We start from the raw sequence: 8,187 nt of genomic DNA, 5'->3' as shown, positions 1-8,187 counted from the left end.
AACTCCATATGAAATGTGGAAAGGTAAGAAACCTAATTTATCACACATGAAGATATTTGGCTCTGAAGCTATGGTTTATAATCCTAAAGAAAAACGCCAAAAGTGGGATAGAAAATCCGTAAAAATGATACTTGTGGGATATTGTGAAAACACAAAGGGATATCGTTTTATGGATCCGAAGACACACAAAGTCGTCAAAAGTAGAGATGTTTCTTTTATTGAAAATTATAATCCGGATGTCAGTGTGCCAGTTAATTGTGAAACTTCTGTTCCAGTAAAGGACAGCCAAACAGCCACTGCAAGTCTCGGCTCATTAGAAAATAGAGACAAAATACACACTCAGGAGTCATCATCCACATCTGCGCCTGTGGTGTCCTGCAGAGACTCAGACACACAAGGTAATAGTGAAGACTCAAGTGAGTATGACACTGACACAGGAGAACTTGATGAAACTTACCATCCTCCATATCCGATAAGACAGAATTACAATAGTAATGTAACATTGAGGTCAGCACGGTCACAGGCTAAACAAGATGAGGCACAAAATGGAAAGATGGGTTTATTGTGTTTGTTTACTGATTTGACTGACCCACAGACTGTTGAGCAAGCACTTGCATCACCACAAGCTACTGAATGGAAGAGGGCCATGGACGAGGAGTATACTTCCCTGATGAAGAATAAGACATGGATTTTGACAGATCTCCCTCCAGGTAAAAAGGCTCTCCCAAACAAGTGGGTGTTCAAGACAAAAACAGACCAGAGTGGGAATGTTCAGAGATATAAGGCAAGGCTTGTAATAAAGGGATATGCACAAAGATGGGGCACAGATTATGAAGAAATATACTCACCAGTTGTCAGATACACCACTATCCGCTATCTATTTGCCCTAGCAGCCAGGTATGGATTGGCAATAGATCAAATGGATGCTGTATCTGCTTTTCTGCAAGGAAAGATTGATAGAGAAATTTACATGCAACAGCCAGAGGAGTATAAGCTTGGATCTCAGGTATGCATGCTACAGAAATCAATATATGGTCTCAAGCAAGCTAGCAGGCTCTGGAACCTGAAATTAAAATCTGTACTTCATGAGTTAGGAATGACACAATCAAAAACTGATCCTTGTGTCTATTGTAATAAGGAGAAGAATACCTTTATAGCCATCTGGGTGGATGACTTAATATTATTCACGGCTGAAGAAAATACAAAAAATATTTTCAAAGAGAAACTGAAGGAACACTTTGAAATGAAAGATCTTGGTCCAGCAAGTCAATGTGTTGGTCTACATATTACCAGAGACGGAGATCAAGTACTATTAGACCAAGAAAAATACATAAATGATATATTAGCTCGGTTCAGAATGTTTGACTGCAAATCTGTGAAAACACCATTTGAAGCTGGCATGAAACTTGGTGCTAAAAATGAAGAAGACGAAATTGCTGACTGTCCATATCAACAGGCCATTGGCTCCTTACTGTATGTGGCTCAGGGTACCCGCCCTGATATATCGTTTGCAGTAAACACACTGAGTAGATTTAACAAAAATCCTACCACTGCACACTGGGCTGCAGTTAAAAGAATTTTCCGATATCTACAGGGTACCAAAGACTTGAAATTAGTTTATACCAAAGATGGTAATGAGAAAATCACAGGATATTGTGATGCTGATTGGGCAAGCGATGTGCGCGACAGGAAGTCGTGCACGGGTTACATTTTTTTGTTGCAGGGTGGTGCAATATCTTGGCGGTCACAAAAGCAGCAGACTGTGGCGCTGTCTACTGCTGAGGCCGAGTACATGTCGATGTCGTCAGCGGCGCAGGAGGCGCTGTGGCTCCAACAACTGCATGCTGAACTTGGTCAAGAACAGAGCAACCCACTCGTCATATTTAGTGATAACCAGAGTGCAATTAAATTGTCCAATAATGATTGTTATCTGCCTAGGTCGCGGCATATTGATATCCGCTATCATTTTCTTAAAGATCACGTAAATAATTTAGATATAAAGTTTAGTTATGTTAAGGGTGAGGAAATGATTGCTGATAATTTAACTAAGGGCACCACTGCTGACAAGCATTTGTATTGTGTAAAAAGGATGGGGTTGCGTCCCTAGGGAGGGTGTTAGTGAATAGGAACGCAACCATAATATTTTTTTTGTCTATAGTTGTTGTCTCTGCTTTTTGTTAACTTTTTGGTTGCCGCGCTTTCTATCTGTGTCTTCTGTGTAATAAAACTTCCAAAGTTAAAATACGTTTTAATTATTTATGTACCACAACCACGATTCCTTTATGTATAATGGTGGACTTAAAGTCTGAAGCATTCTCTATCAGTCAACCATGTAGATGACCAGACATTGGTGTTAGGTTAAGAATTTGGTGAAAAAATATAAAGATGTTTAGAAAGATTGTGTGTGAAATAAAACTGCCTTTAATTCTTATCATGAAAAAAGTATGCAGTAAATACCTGTCATTTTAATGTAAAATGTATTTTTCTTAAGAGTTTACGTCATTAACGCGTAATTAGTTTTTGGTAAAACACTTCAAGGGTCGAATTTGGTTGGTTCGAACTTTAGCGCAAATAATGCTATAGCTCAAGCAAACAGTCACACTCGTTTATATGTGTGTAAAATTTGACTTGACACTTAACATCACCCTGGACCTAAATGATCCTATAACTTAGTTTTATAAAGAAAGTAAAGGTTTATAAATTATCGAAGTTCATAAACTGTTTGTTATTCAGGTCCATTCGTGATGCGTTCTACCTGCCGACACTGCCATGGTACTAGGATGCTTATTAAGTTCCCGTGCGTTGAGTGCGAAGGGAAAGGACAGTCGGTATGTATTAGAAACGGAAATCATTGTTATCACAGGTACATAAAGCAATATAGAGGGGTACTAATTCTAGAATACAGGTCTCTGTGATATACCATACTGTATGGTGTACAATATTAATTAAAACAAAAAATACTAATATGGATTAAATTGATTAAATTAAGAAAAATAATATTTTTCATCATTAAGGTAGTATTTAATACTGTAATATGTTTTATTTATTTTTTGTTTCGCTTATTTTTCACATGCTTAAAGAAACCCTTACTAGGACCTAAGCTTGTCCCACGCTACTATTCTATATGTGCTGATGAACCTATTATTGGCGACTGTGTAAAATATGTCAAATAGCTATTGGTGAACCTTTATCAATCATATAAATACATACAATAAATAAATAAATAAATAAATAAATACATACATACAATAGTTTTGGCGTGATGACCCAAACCACTCGCCTATCCCCGCACTGAAAAAAAAACAAGTTTTAATAAAAAACTCGAACACGCCTAGTTAACAAATCTTTTTCCGCTAGGTGCAACGCAAGAAAGTAACAGTGCCGGTGCCAGCGGGCGTCGAAGATGGCCAAACAGTGCGCATGGCGGTCGGCAACAATGAGATATTCGTCACCTTCAAGGTTGAAAAATCCAATTACTTCCGCAGGGAGGGACCTGACGTACACACTGATTGCACTGTAAGTAACATATGTAAATACATTCCTTAATAAGTTGAGTAAATATAGGATTTTACATTTTGCATATTATTTTCTGTTTCACCAAACAGTCAACAACTTACCTAAAAATTTCCAAGATAGAGAGTGATGAGATAATAACGTGATGAGATAGTTATGCGTTTTAACTGGGTATCTCTTTTCCTTCTTTAATCTGTACAATTTGCGGATTGAGGAAAGAACTCTAGGAGTTCAAGCAGCTGCTCACCTCAGCGACAATCGTAGATTTGCTATTCCTTCTCACTATACTTCCTCTAACTTATGTTTGTGTTTCACAGATATCCGTCTCCCAAGCGCTATTGGGTGGTACCGTGAGGGTTCAGGGACTATACGAAGACCATACACTGCAGGTGGGTGTTAAATTACTTTTCCAGAAGTTGCATCCCAAAGTTATACTGTCTTATGCGAAAGCGACAGTACTTGCTGTATATAATCAATCATCATTGATATTAATTTGTATAGCGTAGATACTTATTACCAGGGCCTGATTTCATGCTTCGGCTGTACCAAGACTATGAATGATTACCGTCGATTAAGTTTTATGTGAAATCGCATGCTTTCACAGAAAGCGCGAATATAGTAGTAATTTGCAGCCCTAAGCTCGATCCTGCTCGGCCTATAGGAAAATTGTAACCTGCGTAATAGCCCAAGATAAGTTTTTGCTGGATTTCATACTATGTTTTCTTCATTATGATCGTTTCAGATAATGCCGTGCACGTCCTCTCACAGCACCATCCGCCTGTCGCGGAAGGGAATGAAGCGGGTCAGCCAACATGGATACGGAGACCCACTATGTACACATTAAGATACAGGTATAAATATACTTCATTAAGTTAATGTGGAAGTATTGTCCTTTAGAACGCTTATTTATCAGTTATGATGTCGTTAAAATGCTTTAGTAATGTTAATTTCTGAGTCACTAAGCTGAAGAGTTGTTTTAGGTGTTCATTATAACATTGATTGGAGCTATTTTACATTAGAAACTACACTCTTTTTCCCTGTAAATACTCCTTTGTACCTGCCTTTACTCGGAACTAATACAATTCCTTAATCACTAGAAGACCTATTCGTCAGATGTATTGCTGGATACTAAAACTTTGTTTGCTTCTTTGAGGTCAGAAGTTTAAATAAAAAATTGTCATGCAGGTACCAAAGTCACTATCGAGTAAGCAGAAGGCTCTGATCTACACGTATGCCGAACTGGAAGAAGACACGCCGGGTCAGATACACGGCGTCTCGTTCGACAGAGATGGTAAGAAATCGTATATATCTAAACTATCTAATATAAAAAATATTCTCTAAATAACTAAAAATGAAGGCGAAAATACAGTATTTGTAATTGGTAGGACTAAATAAGTTAGAATTAAATGTGTGTGAGGGCTAGGAACTAGTTGCGTGAAAAACATTTTCAATGCATTAAGAAATATCGCTCATGCTTAAAATACTGCTGGTCTATAGAAATAGATTTTTCTGCAAGAAAACTACACTCAATCTTTAAAAAGGTTACTAGTCTTATCATACAAAAATATCATTAACTGATTGGAAAAGAAGATAATAATTTCTTTGCTCAGAATCGGTACGTTGGGGTTCTTTTGCATTAACGTTTCTCCAGGGCATGCGTTCAATGAGAGTAAGTTAGCATACGCTGCGACAATGCGACGAATTCGCGGCGTATTCTCAGCAGTTAAGAAAAAGACTGCGCACATGTCTCACAGCGTAGTCGTCACACAATTTCATTGTTCTGTGAATGGATACGATTATTGAACACTTTCGCTGGAAAACGCTTGTGTAAAGACTGGTGTAAAGAAATGTACACAGTATTTATTTTACAGACAAATCAAAACCGAGTGATACGGACAATAAATCGAAATCGGGTTCAGGCGAAAAGATTCACCATATGAATCGAGATCATGACGATCCTGATTCGAATAAGACGAAAGCGTGGACGATGTTCGAGAGTATTATCGATTCTTATAAAACGAATAAAATGTATTTTGTGACTGGTTTTGTTTTGGCGGTTGTAGGTTGTGTGTACGCTGTATTTAATGATCCTTATGACAGGTATGGCGCAAATAAATTTGTTAGAGAGGTGGAGGAGAGGCCTGGACGGGATTTCGATAAGCCATTTGGGTATGAAAATACCTTAAAGAGGGAAAGGGAAAAGAACCCTGAGTTGTATGATGCGTGAAAGAGATGAATGGATGTTTGCAGCTTTATTTAGTGTTATACATTTCAAAACAGTACATAATGAAGTATCGTGATGATTGCTGGAGGAAAATAATCCTTAATGAGATCACAAGCCTTACATTTTAATTCTTTACTCTCTTGCACTTGTGATGTTGAGAATTAGAGACCTAAAATGAAATAACTTTTTATTAGCATCTTTAGGGACGAATAAAATGTTTGTGAAAAATAATTTTCCGCTGATAAAAGTTAAACCTAGTTCCTTGGTGTCATTAAATTTACCAACCATTACCGGAAATATCAATAGAGCAAAAAACATCACGATTTTCTTATTGTTTAAACGTTATAGTAGTTGTAGATTGACATAAGTTTTATTGATTACATTTTATTTTAACAAGTTTTAGATTATTCTCTTGATCAAATCTAACTTTATCTCCCGAGGCAATGTGCGCGCGACCTGATTTACAATTTTGAACCTTAATGATATCTAGACAAAGTGACAAATTCCATACTATATTAGATAAATACAACATTGTATTAAAAATTCTATTGTATATAGTTATTTATTTGTGAAAGAGCATTTATGAAAGTGTTATGAAAGGTTAGAGACATTTAATTTTAAAAGGGTTATAGTATGATGGTCATATTACAATGGAATTGTAAATAATTGTAGTCTGTTTCATGAATACACGAAATTTAATTAATATGTTGTTTCATTTTTGAACCTTTCGCAACCCCCGCCATCATGCTATAATCCGCAGATAAAGATTATCCACATAAGATTCCGTTTTCTTAAAAATCATAAAAATCCATTAAGAAAAAGTAGGGATAATAACAATACTGGCTGCTTTAGCTCAAATACTACAATGTTTTTGTCAAATCACTCAAGTTTTATATGAAAGACTGACAAAATAATCAGTCTAATCTCATAAGACCTTCAGATAAATAATTACGAACGAATTCTGAAGAAATATGTAATTTTTTCTCATCTTAATCACCCCTACCTTTTTGTAGGTAAGAAAATATAATGACTCAGCACTTCTTATATTGTAAGTTGTAATTGGAACTTGTATTCAGAGTTGCATTAGTTCCTTAGTATCATTTGAAATCGTAGCGATTGGATACTGCGGAAAATGTGATGCTGAGTTGCCTGAAATAGGCTAGATCTCTAACAGGATAAAAGCAAAGAAGAGTGGGAAAAGATACGTAATTGTGTACTTAAATTATAAAAACAATAGGGTATTTGACAAAAAAACTGTTTACATAGTGCTTGAATGACAGGTTTTCGACGGTCTTATAAAACAACGGTCATAGCCATAAAACGCCGTTATAGATATTTTCTAGACTTATATACATTATATCGAAGCGACCAGCGATGATTTTTAGCGTGTGGCAACTACTGGTTTGACGCGTGTTTGTCAATCTCACATTAAATATATAAAAAATGCAAGAAATCGATGACGTTTTATAGTTGTTGCCCTTTAGCCCGTGGGCAACCAGTTAGACTGGCTTAGATCATGAAAAACCTATCGTAACTGTCATAGGGTTATTGTGACTTTAGAACACTTCACCTTATATTATCGTTCTGGCTATCAATCATTTTCCTGTTTCTTTCACATCCTGTTTTCCTGCCCTACAGGCTTGCTCCCGAAACCGTCTTGATTCTGTTTTAGACTTTCAGGTGACATCGAACAAAGCGTTGTTTGCTGTCAATCTGACGTACCATTTTCAACAGTTACATTTTTAACCAAAGCACGACTATTTCTTAATAAAAATAAAAACGACTCCCGCATTAAGGAATTGAATTTTTGTGTCGCGGTTTCGCAAACATTAAAGTCACATGCGCAAAGAAAACCAGACTCAGGGCAAGCCACAAATTTTTGTCCTACGTGGGGATCGAACCCGCGACACGTCGCGCCCATCGGGTTTGACATAGTGACCTCAACCACTCGGCTACTCTAGGGTTTCTAGAATATCAACTTTATTAAAATTTGATTGAAACAGAAATCAATACTATCGGGAGTAAGCCTGATGACCAAAAATCATTTTGATAGATACCTAAAAGAACAATACTGTTTATAGTTAAGAACCCAAAGTGAACTCAACGTCGGCATTCGGCTCACATCCTCCGCGGTATCTAGTCGAAGCTGTTATTTGCTAAATGCAAAGTACGTATCGATTAATGTTAATCCCTGTAGCCGTATGTTTGTAATAACAGCTCGTATCGCATAATGTGTGTTATAGGTCAGTTAGAAATATCAAGTATGACAAGTATTGTTGAACGCTCTATGGCACGGAGCATACATGGCAAAGCGCAGAGATGCAGACTTTTAAAACACTCCAAAATAAACTTTAAAACTACGGATAAAAATTAAATTTTTGACAAAACTTGACACCTAAAAACAATTATGCACCGATTATCGTGATAGCCTCGTGGTTCTATGTTCGGAT

This window comes from Trichoplusia ni, chromosome 3 (genome assembly GCF_003590095.1).
Source record: "Trichoplusia ni isolate ovarian cell line Hi5 chromosome 3, tn1, whole genome shotgun sequence".
NCBI lineage: Eukaryota > Metazoa > Arthropoda > Insecta > Lepidoptera > Noctuidae > Trichoplusia > Trichoplusia ni.
This window is presented reverse-complemented; position numbering follows the sequence as displayed.